At 27.3% G+C, this 14,409-nt stretch overlaps 1 pseudogene; it reads right to left on the reverse strand.

Annotated features, from left to right (window-relative positions):
* Window positions 1-346: 346 nt before the first annotated feature.
* LOC113870800 lies at window positions 347-5,907 on the reverse strand (annotated as a pseudogene).
* Window positions 5,908-14,409: the final 8,502 nt, after the last annotated feature.

Here is a 14,409-nt window from a genome sequence, read left to right on the forward strand (position 1 = left end):
CATTAAAATGATCATATAGTTTTAATTAATTTTCAATTTTGACTATCCACTGTGATTTGTACAAACTAAATTTACTTTTTTTTATTCTCTTAAAAAATCACATTTTTGACTGGACAGAATTCATACTAAATGAGAATTCACCATGTTATATATGTTTTGTGTAGCTTATCTTTATTTCAACAAATAATTTAAGAATCATTCGAAGACTTCTAATGTACAAAATATTAAAAAACAAAATAAAATTAAAATATTATTTTAATCTTTATTTACAAAAGTGTCAAATTAAATGAAAATTTACTATACATTGAAATGAGTAGATAATGATATTTAATGATAAATTAACACATTATCGAGGATAGAATTTACTTATAGACATTTCATTCACAGAGAGTGGTATAGAATTATTGATAGATTGACTGGAACTTGATTCATGTGCAACTTTTATTTGATCCATTCCACCATGTAAGAGAAATGCTGGTTCTTTTGGAGATGGCAAATCAATTGATTGACTACTAAGATATGTAACAACTGTCACCATAGTAGGTCTAGCATTGGGATCTTCTTGAACACATAATAAGCCAAGTTGAATGCATTTAATGACCTCATTTTTAGAATAATTTTCTCTCAATTTTGGGTCTAATATGTTCAATGGTGCTTGGTCCCTCCAATGTCTCCAAACCTATAACAATTTGTAAAGTTACAATCAAACCATTACATTTTCCTAGTTTTAAATCAATTTCAACATGAATAATAATAATAATAATAATATCATTGGAAGATTATTTCACTTACATAGCCTAGGAGACCATTAGTTGTGTGATATGATTCATAAGAACCAGTATTCTTTTTTCCAGCAATAATCTCTAGAACCATAATTCCGAAGCTAAAAACATCTGATTTTTCAGAAAATTGTCCAAACATTGCATATTCTGGAGACATATAGCCACTACAAAATTGAAAATAAACAAACATATCAATATTTATATAAAGCATGTTATGATAAAGTGAGAATGTGTACTCAAAACTTACTATGTTCCAATGATTCTGTTAGTACTTTTTTCATCTTGATCTATTTCTACAATTCTAGCAAGACCAAAATCTGAAATTTTTGGATTCATATTTTCATCTAATAAAACATTACTAGGTTTAAGATCACGATGTATGATTTTAAGTCGAGAATATTCGTGTAAATAAAGAATTCCTCGAGCAATCCCTCCTATAATTTTGTAACGATCAGACCAAAGTAAAATCCCTTGAACTTTAGTATCTGCAAAAAATATTCAACAAGTGAGAAAATTAAGTGATGCATGGTTTGTAATTAATTCTCAGCTAATTCAAGATATAATGTATCAAGACATCATAAATGCACAATTTATGAATGCTTAACTTTAAAAAACTAAATAAAAGTGAAAAGCATCTAACCAAATAAGAAGTAATCTAAACTCTTGTTCGGCACATATTCATATATAAGTATTTTTTCTTGTTCGTCAAGAAAAAAATCCTATAAAGGTCACTAAATTTCTATGTTGAAGCTTGGCTATCAACATGATCTCATTTTTGAACTCCGCTACACCTTGTGTAGAAGTTCTTGAGAGCCTCTTCACAGCTATATGTCTTCCATCAATAAGAATGCCCTGAAAATACATTTGATTGATTTACGACAAAAGCATGAACATATAAGAAATAAATTGTGTCTTATTTTTTCTGCACCTTATAAACTTCTCCAAATCCACCCTCGCCAATCTTGTTCTCACTGGAAAAGTTATTAGTTGCTGCTTTAATTATATCCAAATCAAATTGCAATGGCTCCAGAGCGGTACTTTCTTCTCCAACTATACCAAAATGTTGCAATAGTTAAATTAGGTTCGTAAAAGGCTACTTGATTTTAAAAGTAAGATGATAACATGGATTTATATATGAATTTTGTTCACAACACTTACAGTTTTCTCTAAGTATAGTTTTGTAATTCTTTCGTATTTTCTTCTGTATGAAGCAGTAGCCCAAAGAGAAAAGTATTGCAGAAACAATAATGATGGGAACCACGATGAAGATAGTAGTTTGTGACCGACCTAAAAATAAAAATAACATGTCAGTAAATTCGTCATAATGAGTGGATGAGAAAAACATGACAATAACTTTTTTTAAAGTAAAAAAATGGTTATTTCTTGCTATTATTTCAATATCTATAATAAAAATATATTATTTAAAATATTCTTAAGAGTGAGATATTAATGTCTCATGTGAAAATTGTTAAAATATTTATAAGAATATTTTATTTTTATTTTTAATTATTATAAAACACTTTAAAAAATTAAATATATTTTTAAATACAAAATTATAAAATTTATTATTATTATGAAATTATATTTTTAAGTAAATATGTTTTTATGTCAATGAGGAATGTTCTATTTAATTATATAAGAATAAAAAAATTAATTACGATGTATTAATAGTATACTAGCCTCTAAATATAAAGTGTCATATTATTAATTTTTATGATAATTAATTTGAAATTTATATATTTATTGTGTATTCTAGTTAGTTAGTTAAGAAAATAATTCTCTTACACTAATAATATATAAACTAAAAAATAACAGAAAAATTAGTAAATTAATCTTTTAACTTTTATTTATGTTTAAGTTTGTTCCTTTATTTTTTTTATTTTAGTTTTTTAACTTAAAAAATTATTTTAAATAAGTTCTTTTTAGAAAAAACTTAAAAAAATTATTGTTCATGTTCTTCTTTCTTGTGAATTTTAATAAATATATAGTATTTTTTTGCTGAATTTTTGCTATTTCATCATCTTCTGTATCCTCTTCCCTCTTTTTTCTTTTCTTTTTATCCTTATACATCCTTTTATGATTCATTTTCTCCCTCTAATTTATGGTTAATTTGAAGGTCATGAAAGATGTTATTGTATTGAAAATATTAAAAACATATTAGATAATTACTTAAATAACTCACTTTTGACCTTATAAACTTATTTTTTTATTTTTTTTTATTTGTGTGACATTTGAAATCAAATTTGAACTTAGAATGATGTATATGTATATTATATGATTTTAAAGATATACGGGATCCTCTAAGTTGCATAACCTTTAAACTTATTTTTTGTATCCTTTTACAAATTTAATATCAATTTTCTTATTAAAACCAAAAATATGAAGTATGACATTTTAAATGTTGAGTTAATATTTTCTATTATTAAGGTGTCTTACAATTCCAAGCTTATAACATTAAGATTTTAGCTTATTTAAGAATTTAAAAGTGTTTTGTCATCTTCTATATCAAAATAGGAACAATGAGTAGAGGTTGATATTGTAGGGGAGAGAAATTAGTTGTAAAGGTGTATACGGAGAGCAAGAGAAAGAAAAGAAAAAGAAAAAGGAAAAAAATGCATAACTAACAAATGTACTAAAATATATTATGATTTTACAAGAATTTATAAGGAAGAAAAATATTAACATTATTTTTTTAATAGAGTTAATTTTTTTAAATAAATATTTATTTTAAATAAATACTTGTGTAAGTTAAATGAACTAAATAAAAAAAAAGTTAAAGAATTAGATCAAAACAAAATTAAGAGTTAAGAGTGGTATCTATTTTTTTTAAAAAAAATTTAAAAAAAATTAAATATGAAAAATGATTTGAATATATATATATATATATATATATATATATAAATTTTATATTGTAAATTAGTATTTTTTTTAATTTAAATATCACATTCACATTGAAATTTATTAAGATTATAATAAAACATAAAATCTATCATGAAAAAATAACTTTAATTCAACTTCAAATTCAACATTTAAATTTTAAAATTTACATTAATTAAAGTCAAAATATATTTTTAAAAAAATACAATTATATATATTTAAAATAAAAACATACAAATATCTTACCCTAACAAAAAGAATAACATTAAAATTCGAACCTGTCACATTTCAAACGTGGGACCTCATCTACCGACTCCTTTATATTTGAAGATAATTTTTACACGTATCTTATATTCTATTTATCTATTTTGTTTTTTTTTCAAATTTTTGTGGTATCACTCATTTCTTCAATATCTACTAATGAAAAAAATTTATTTTCTTAAAATTTAAAATCTTATTTAATCCATTATAATATATTGACACTCTCTTTTACATTCCATGTTCACTCATTTTATTTCTTTCCATATATCTATTTCCTTTTTCTATCAAGTTGCATATTATTTTGTCTTTATTTTTTTTCTCTCTTTTTCTTATCTTTTTCTTCCTTACACCCAAACTTGACTAGGGCCTCAAGTGTCAACGTGTCATCTCCCTCAGCACTAATGTAAAATGATAATTTTTAAAAGTAAAATGCATGGATATTTGAATTAAAAAAGAAAAAAAAACCTGTAGATGGAGATGGAGGAGCAGCAGGTGAGGCGAGTGTGAGATCGTAAAACTTGAACAGTTCAAACCGGAGATTGCAGCTTGGATACAGAACTCTTCCACCCACGCTTCCCAAACGAGACCATGGAATTGCAGATCCAGTCGCATCAAGTAGGCATCCACCACAGTCGTTGCTGGATAGATCCTTTGTGCACTGAGAAAGAATATACAGTGTTTGGTAATCATTCAATTTCAACGTTCGCGTTCGGTATCTCTCAACACTGTCCCCTGTCTTGTTCGCCATGTCAGCTAATTCAGTGGATAATAACGTAATAGCATCAGAATATTGATCCTGATTTTGGTTGGTGTCAGTGATATTCAGCTTCACGTATTCAAGCCTTGTTCCCATGCTGGAGAAGAAGCGCCGATTGGAATAGCGAAGCCAACAATGATTGTACCAAATTATAGCCTCGGTAGAAAAACGACACTCGGAGGCTATTTTAGAGGTTGCGTTTTGAACACACTGCCCACATAAACGACCAGTAATGTCACCACGGCACGTGATGAGGCCATACGCTGCTCCCTCGTTCAGCTGGAATTCATTGCCACTAATAGCACTGGAAGACAAGTTAGAGAGTAGGATTTTGAGGTTTGATTGAAAGGCACTATCGATGGTGGTGTCGTTTTCGTTGCTTGAACAATTGCAGGAAATATAGCCAGGATCTTCTGAATATTGTGAATCTATTTGTGGATATTCTGTTTGGGGAACGAGTCCTCCTTGATCCACGGTAGTGACGCGATAGAAAGGGTACAATTCATACCTAATGTTACAGCTGGGAAACAAAATTCTCCCTCCTTGCTTTCCTTCACAGCACATTGGAAGTTCCTCTATTGCAAAAGTAAGACAGGCTGTGCAATTTTGGGGTGACAGGTCCTTCGTGCACTCAGCTAGAGAATAAAGTGTCAGATATTGGGACAAGTTTGCTTCCCTTGTGGCGTATCTGTTACCAGTAGCAGAATTGGCTGCGTCATCTGCAGTTTGCTTCATGGTATCGAATAGCAAACGCGTGAAGTTTTCTCTGTAGGAGTTGGAGATATTGGCAGTGTTCCACATGTATAACGAGGGTGTTTTGGCCACGGTGGTGAAGAAAGAGATGTTGGAATACCGAAGCATGCAAACGTCGTACCAGATCAGACCCTCTTTAGACAAGGGACACTCTGAATCCGAGGATAGTTTCTGGGTCGCGTTTACCACGCACTGTCTGCAGAGCTGAGAGCGAACATCACCCCTGCACATGAATAAACCATAAACTTTGACTGCGAGGTTTCCGCTTGTCTCCTTGTAGAAAGTGTTTTCGACGGCGTTGGATGATAGGGAAAATAGGAGGGTCATCAGGTTCTTTTGGTAGGTGCTGTTGGCAGTGATTCTGTCCCCACTGCAAAATTGGCTAATAAAATTTGGGTTCTGAGCTTTAATGGTTGCAAAATTGAAGAAGCTAACAAGGATACAGAGTATGATAAGCTTGAAGGGATTCGGAGCCATGTTCCACAACTCTGCCATACTGAGGTTGGATGGATTTCGTTCTAGAGTGCTCAAACTAGAAATTGTTTAGCGCACACAGAGATTAAAAAAAATGTGATAAGTAACGACAGTAATCAAGAAGAGTTTATAAGAAAAATATGTAAATAATTTATAATTCTTAATTTTTTAAATTTATTTTATTATTATTTTTGTTTGAAATTTATTAGGATAATTTTTTAATTTATTTTAGCATAGTTTTATGACATAAGTCTTCATTAAAAAATTATCAAATACATACTTAATCAATTTATATTTTTAAACCCTATGTGATACAATAAATAAATAAATAATATTAGATGGATATTCTAATCACTAACGAGTACGTAAATTGGAGTTGGAAAACATAGGATTGGCTGAAATTTCTGGACACTTTCCTGGTCAAAAATTTTCGTTTGGTGAGTCAGTCAACCGTGCACAAGTCAATTAAGCACCTCATCAGTCAAGCACCCATGGCCTTATCATTAATGTGTAAGTGGTCAGGACCACATTATTTTAAACCATCCAAAGATGTCTAATTAATCTTGCTAAAATTGAAATTTACCTTTTTTTTCTGCCTGCAATACATAGACTTAAATGACTTAAGTAGTAACTTCTGTCATGTCCAACTCGTGTCCTTTTTGTTATCTTCTCGCGTATTAATCTTAGTTTCATAAAAAATTATTTATTTCATATAACTTTTTTTACACTTTTTAAAATATGTGATAAATATTGAGTATAAAAATATTAAATAATTATTGAGTTATTAAAAAAATCTTATGTTTGGACGAAAATGAAGGGTGGCTGCTTGAAACACAACGTAAGAAAAGCTGGGTCCCATCGAAGGAAGGAAAAAAGAAACTTCCTCACACGAGATTTTACACATTTGCTATAATTAAATAATTGGTGAAAATTTGTGACAGACTAATGGGTGTGATCTTTAACAGGTCAATATTTTACTCAACAATGGTATTTGTATATTTTTTCATACATTATTTATTTATTTATTATTATTATATCATTTATTATATTTTTATTTATTTTTATATATATCCAAATAACACGTTTTAAATGTTGAGGTGAAAGGAAGAAAAAAATATAATGAAGAAAAAATTAACGTGATGTAATATAAATAATAGACAGAAATGAGAAGAAAAATTGTAATGAAAGAAAAATGAAATACCATCTAAACAGATGAATTATTTTCAATAAATTACATATCTTTTGAAGGCTTTTGATATTTTATGGTTATTACCAAATATTATTTTTCTCACAAGGGAGAAGATGGTAATGCAGTACTGATAATGTTGATAGGCTATTTTACTTTTAAAATCCTTTTTATTTTTAATTCATTGGTATTTTTAATGTTAGGTACCAATTTTACTAAAGTAAAAAAAAAGTACACATAATAGGATTATTTTTTTTTTAATATACAAGTTTTGAGCTTCAAATCTTAAAAAAAATAAAAATTCAACCATACATCACTTTAATAAATTAATTAAACCTTAATTTTTGTTTATGAGATAGTTAGTCTCGCATATTTTAATATCTAAAATGTTAAAAAACTTTAGAGTTAATTTTTTACTATCATGTTGTCAAACAATTTAATTCTTAAATTTAAACACTGATAACAAATAATCTTTAAATTTAAAATGTTATGTCTTAAATGTTCAATCTCATAAAGTGTTACTCCTAGAAAAATTCTAAATAATAACTGTGGCAGTTTGTCCTTTCTTTCATGAAAAATCTTAAAATCAATTTGTCTCAAATTAGTTTACTTAATTCATATTCTTCATCTGTTGCATCATCTATCTCAATAATGGATTGATCTAACTTTTCCTGATCAATATCAACAAAAAGTTCTAACTCTTTCAAACCTTTAGCAAATCTATTATTTATTGTTTGCTTTCACATAATACATAAAAGCTTCCCTCTTTCTTGTCAATGACATTGAAGAACGTGGAAATATCTCTTTAAATGTTGGTAATGACAGCTAGATCTTTAGAATTTACTCCCAACAGTCGAAGTTGTTGTTTTATTTTTTTTTTAATGTTTATTTTCTAAGATTTAATAGCTTTCTCAAATCTAGCCTTGAATAAAGCCTTATATAATAACAAGAATAACTATATTACCTCCAATAATATCAAGTTCTTTGTACAGGGTTCTCCGTGAGAGAAATGAGAAATTGTCATGGTTATCACTTAAGATTCTTTAAAACGATGTCATATATACCATATCTGACATATTAATAAAGTGACATATCAATATTCTGTCTTTGTCAGTGTATAGGTTTAGAGACTAAAATGCACCACAAAAGTAAAAGTCTGGGACTAATATAATGTTTTTATTATTTTAGGGACTGAAATAACTAACACTAACAATCTTAAAGATAAAAATGAGTGTTTAGTTTTATTAAATTATTTATAGATAAAGTGTTTCTCTTATTTGATCGAGCTATTTTTTTTATATATAAACATGTATATGTATAGACATGATAAATATTTTTTTTTAACAAAACTAATTGATGTTCATATATATTGCCACTATTTTTTTTTCTATAAATATTAATTAAAAACAAGTTTGTGATGATTCTTGTTGAACCCAAGAAGTATTTGTTTGCATTTTTTAGTGTTATGTTTCGTATAATGAAAAATTACCTTATTCTTGTTATGATACTAGAATTATGTAAATACAATTAAAATATATGTTATTATAATATATATTTTTTATAATATATATTTTTTATCTAACATGAATAATTAAGTCATTTTTTTCTTAATTGCTTTATTGTTAATATTTATTATTAGATTTTATTTTAAATTAGAAATATATGAATGTTGATAGCTATATAGGTCTTGCTCAAGCGAAACTAAGTTTTTTGAACTAGGTGTTAGAAAGTATTATTCCTTAGGCGAGCTGAGTCTCGCCCAAGTGAGAAAGCACAAGATCAATAAGAAGTTCTCTCGACCCATTCACACTCAGACAAGAATACTCCTTGCTCAGATGAAAATATAAGAAAAAGTTTAGAAAATCATTGTTTGATATTTTTGCCTATGCTAGAGAGGTCTCGTCTAGGTTAAAGTGAATCTCACTTAAGTGAGAGTCCACTTGCTCAAGCGAAAATTTGCGAGTTTTGAGGGATGTTTAAGGAATTTTGACCCTAAAACTCGTATTACAATCAAAGTAAATTCTCTCACTTTCTCTCTGATCTCTCATCTTCCTTCCTATAGAGAAATCTCCTTTAAACTTTGAACCTTTCTTGAATTTAGACTTGGATGTTTGTTTTGATTGAATCCAAGTAAGTTTTAGTTCAGTTCTCCAATCTTTGTTCTATTCTTTCTGTTTTCTATTTTCTCAAAAATGCTCTCTCTTGTAATATTTAAGAAGAACTTAGTCCTTTGGATGATATCCTTGACAAATCTTCTTTGAAATCTTCTCCTCGAGGTAAAGAGAGTTTTATCCCATCATTAAAACATAGTGAATAGTTTGTGCTCGTGAGAGTACTGTTGTGTATTTCTTGCCTGTGATTATATGTTTGAATGATATTTAAGTGTTGTAAAAATTGATGATGTAGTCATAGTATATGTGATAAGGACTTAGTTTAGAATTGTTTTGAGTAATCATGGTCTTTTTAGTCGAATGATGATGATGAGATAAAAAGAGAGTGTATTATGAGTAAGAAGTGATAAAGGAATTAATGCGAATAATTACAGAGATGTATTGAGGATATAGAGTTCAGAGATGATTTTAAAGAAGTGATGAAGGAATTAATGCGAATAATTACAGAGATGTATTGAGGATATAGAGTTCAGAGACGATTTTAAAAATCTGGAAAAATGTAGGGTGGTGAACGATATTCGCGTGTGTGTACACAATATATCCATTATTGTATATGTTATATCCATGTGTATGAGTTAACCAACAACTATTTACCTATCTGTGTAAAATCTCATATAATGTTGGAGGCATCAAATGTTTGAAATCACAGTGCACAAAGAAATGAATAATTGAGAAAGAGAGATTTATTGATTATATGATTGAATTATATGTGTTGTATTCTTTTTTGATTTATTGCTATTATTTTGATGTTATAAAAATGTTTGAAATATATTTTAGTGATGAGGATAGAACTTATCCTTACAAATATTTTCAAGGAAAAAGAATGACAGACCCTCAGAAATCCATTAGGTTGTTAGAGTGACTAGTTAGTGATAAACTTAAGTATGTATTTAAAGAGTGGTAGCTGCCATTATAAATTTTTTGTAAATAGTAATAGTGAAACTGGTGATATATTTACTCTTGAGATGATAATAGGGTATAATATTCCTTTTGATTACCCTATTAGTGGTAGGATCCACTATATACTTAGTTTGTACATATGTAGAGGTATGGTTTAGACGCTGGATGCAGTGAACTACGCGTATACTTTCTATAATCACGACTATATGAGAAGACTGGGTACTCTTACTCGAGAGTTAGTGACAAGCGTTGGAGAAGATTTGCAGAATCTTCATCCTCTCTAAGGTTTGCAGAATCAACCTCGACCTCAACACTTGTTATTCACTTAACAGTAATCAGGTCGATCTTCCAAAGATATCGTGGTTCAAGAAAGTATATAAATAATTCACAGTTGTTAGGGTCCTAACTGTCTCTCTATAAATATATATGATAAGGATGTGACGAATCCTATTATTTACAAGAAAATCTAAGGGTACGCTATAGTCTAAATCCATTTTCAAAGTACATTACTCTGTATATTATCATGGTCTACAACATTTAAATAATAAAATTGTTGATATTCATTGAATACATAATTAATCCTATAATTTATATAATAATCTACTAATCTAATCACTCCTTGTGATTTAGTCATCCTTGTTCCATGAAATATTTAGTAAGAATGAACATCTATCTTACTATTAAACATGATGCAATTACATCAATATAAATTTATAACATAACGTCATTAGTTGAAAGGGAAAAATTTACATCTCATATACAATTTCATCAGCAAATTCCACAAGATCATACGTACTCATTCATAAATCATAACACTTTTCTTTCTCAACTATGCATTTCTAATGCACTGTGATTACATATATTCAATGTCTCCAACATTTTCTGAAGTCTGACACATATAGGTAAATAGTTTCCAGATAACCTCTGTATACAGATACAACATATACTATAGTAGACTCCTTAGCAAAGGTATAGTCAGGAGTCTAGTTGGAAATGAGTGTGAGGCTATGTGACATGTTCACTCTTAAAAAGAGTGTGTACACATACACAAATGTCAAATGCAGTTCACCATCCTACGTTTCTTCCAAATTTTCTAATTATCTTTGAACTCTATACCCAGTAAATCTCTATAACTATTTACACTAATTCCTTTCATCACTTTGTACTCATCATACATTTCCTTTCATCTTTCATTTCACTTTCATTATTCAGATAAAAAGATCGTTCTTAGTAAAATACTTCCAAACTATGCCCATGCAACACACATAGTATAGAATACAACACAATCATCCAAAATTAACCAAACATATATGATCAATTTTCTAGAACTGATAAATATCATTTAAACATACCCTTCAAACACAATAAATAATACATAATAGTGATCTCATGAGTATGAAAATATACACTATGTGTAATGGTGAAAAAAAGCTCTCCTTATCTCGAGATGAAGTTTTAGAAAGGGATTTGTAGAGAATATTGTTTAATTTTTCTAAATATTACAGAATAGAGCACTTTTGAGAAAATAGAAAGTAAAAGAAAAAGAACAGAGATTAGAGAACTTAGCTCCACAAAACTTACTTGGAGTCAGTTGGATTGAACGTTCAAGTATGGATTTAAGGAATTTTTTATGTTTAAAAGAGATTTTTCTGAGAAAGAAAGTGAGAGTTTATAGAGAAATGAGAGAAAAGGGTAACTTGGATGGTAATGCAAGTTTTTTTACTGAAAGTTCCTTAAATACTCCTCAAATTCACACGTTTTCGCCTGAGCAAGACTAAGTCTCACTTAGGCAAAAATATCAGACAATGGTTTCTCAAGTTTTTTCTGATATTTTCACCTGAACGAGGGTCATTTTCGCCTAAGTAAGAAGGGATTCAGAGAGCTACTTAATTTTTCTTACGAGGCGGCCTCAGCGAGCTCCATCTCGCCTAAGTGAGATTACTTCTGACTTGAACAAAAAGACAATTGGGGCAATTCTATCTTATCTCACCCCTCTGCGAAACTAATACCAACACAAATAAGGACATGGTCAAACAATATTATCATATACATTATATGTGCCTGCAAAATAGAAGGAAAAAAGTGATGACAAAGGCACATTGGTAATGGACTAAAATCTACAATAGAGGCACACAATAATGATTGCTTAATCAGTTTATGTTCCTTTACAAATGCATAACAGAATACTATAATCTACTAAAGAATCGTTAGATTGATCCTTCTCAAATTTTAAGAACAGAAAGAGAAAAGACCAAACAAGGTTGTGATGGTAGAAGAGTTTCTTAGAGCTGGGTTGATGGACAAAGAAAACATATGCTAAACAATAATTTTAGGTAAGGTGAATTCTGTTCATGAAAATGTTAAAAAAAAATGAAAAATTAGTGAATGGACAAAACATTTTAAGAATTAGGCTCACTAAAATGTTTGATAGCAACGATCTCATAATTTAAATAAAATAAAATCATATTATATATATATATATATATATATATATATATAACATCATTTTTATCACATAATTAATTATATATCACTTAATGTAATATAATATTTTATTACTGTATGATTTTAAAGATTAAATTAATTGACAGAAACAATAATCAAGACTAATGTGAAATTTAAAAAATTTTAAAAATTAAAATGTTTGATATTTACAACCTCTAAATATTAAATGGAGAGTTTGATCACTAAAATTTACATAATAAAAAACTAAATTTAAATTTAATTTGAATTATCATTTAAAATCTATTACATGTGCATTTTTAAAAAAATTAATTACCTTCTCAAATTTTAAGTATATTTCATATAGTTAATCTATTTTAATTCATAGCATGTTTTAAATTTAAGAGAGATTATGTTTGTTAGAAATTTTTTCTATTTAAATTGTAAATATAAATAAATTGATCTAAATATAGATAGTACTTATAATTTGTGAATACTAAGACTACTAATCTAAATGTGTATTTAGATAAGCGTTTATAAACTTAAGTTTGAATGAGGTTGACTTTATAAAATTTTTATTTAAATGAGTTTAGAGTTATGTTATTTATGTTTAAAAAGTTTTATTTTAAGAGTAAGATTATAATAAAATTTAATATAAATTCTTCAACTTCATAAAAAAATTATAATTTATTGCATTGTCTTAATCACGAATTTAAAGATAAAATCAATTATATTGAATAATAACTGAACATCACTTTTTTGTTATAAAATGACTTTATAAAGAATTAAGTATGATTACGGGAGAGACTAACTTAAAATGAAACGAACCTTATATAAAGTCATTTGCCACTGTTGAGAGATGTAAGTATGAAGTAGATCACTTAAAAAACAACACAATGCTTATCAATACTTATTTAAATTAATGCAACGGATTTATATTTATTAGTAGTTTAAGTTTAATATATTATTAATATAATTTTTTAAAAATTAGATTAATTTGTATTCATTATTAATATGAAATTATTCATTTAGTGACTAAACCATGCATTAATAATTTGACCGTTTGATGATTATCAGAATTAAATCAGTGTGATGACAAAACAATAAATGCTAGGAGCGGAAACATTGTTTGTCGATTTAAATTTTTTAAAATATTAACTAGTTGACAAGGAATTATTTAAAATTATATCTATTTTTATATATCAATTAGGAGTTATTATTTTTAAATAATAATATTTTAAAAAATATTTTTTATCACGTGGCTGAATATTAACCATTTATCAAAGAATTATTTAAAAATAATTTTATATATTAAATACTAGTTATCATTTTTAAACATCTTTTATTATGCGACTGAATATGTATTTTTTAACTTAATTTAATTATTTTATTAATTAATTTAAAATTTATTTTTTAGTTAAAATATAAAAAAATTAATAATTGATTTTAACACATTTTTAATTATTAAATAAATTTATTAAATTATATTTAATTTAATTATTTTCATTCTTAATTTATTAATTTTATTATCGTACTTTTTAGATCTTTATAAATTTAATTTAATATTTTAAAAAATACTACGCCTAATTTTAACACAACTACAGTAACATAAATAAACCAAATAAAAATTTAAAAAATAAATATTAACAATATAGTCAAGCTTAATATTATCAAACGAAGAGTAAAATTATGATACTCTTCAAACAAAAAGAAAGAGTAAAATTATGATATTATAATAATTTTTAAAACATTAAAAAATGAACTTTTATTGATATATGTAAATTAGTTAAATGTGTTTTATAAAAG

This window comes from Abrus precatorius, unplaced genomic scaffold (genome assembly GCF_003935025.1).
Source record: "Abrus precatorius isolate BTA unplaced genomic scaffold, Abrus_2018 Scaffold10, whole genome shotgun sequence".
NCBI classification, from domain to species: Eukaryota; Viridiplantae; Streptophyta; class Magnoliopsida; order Fabales; family Fabaceae; genus Abrus; species Abrus precatorius.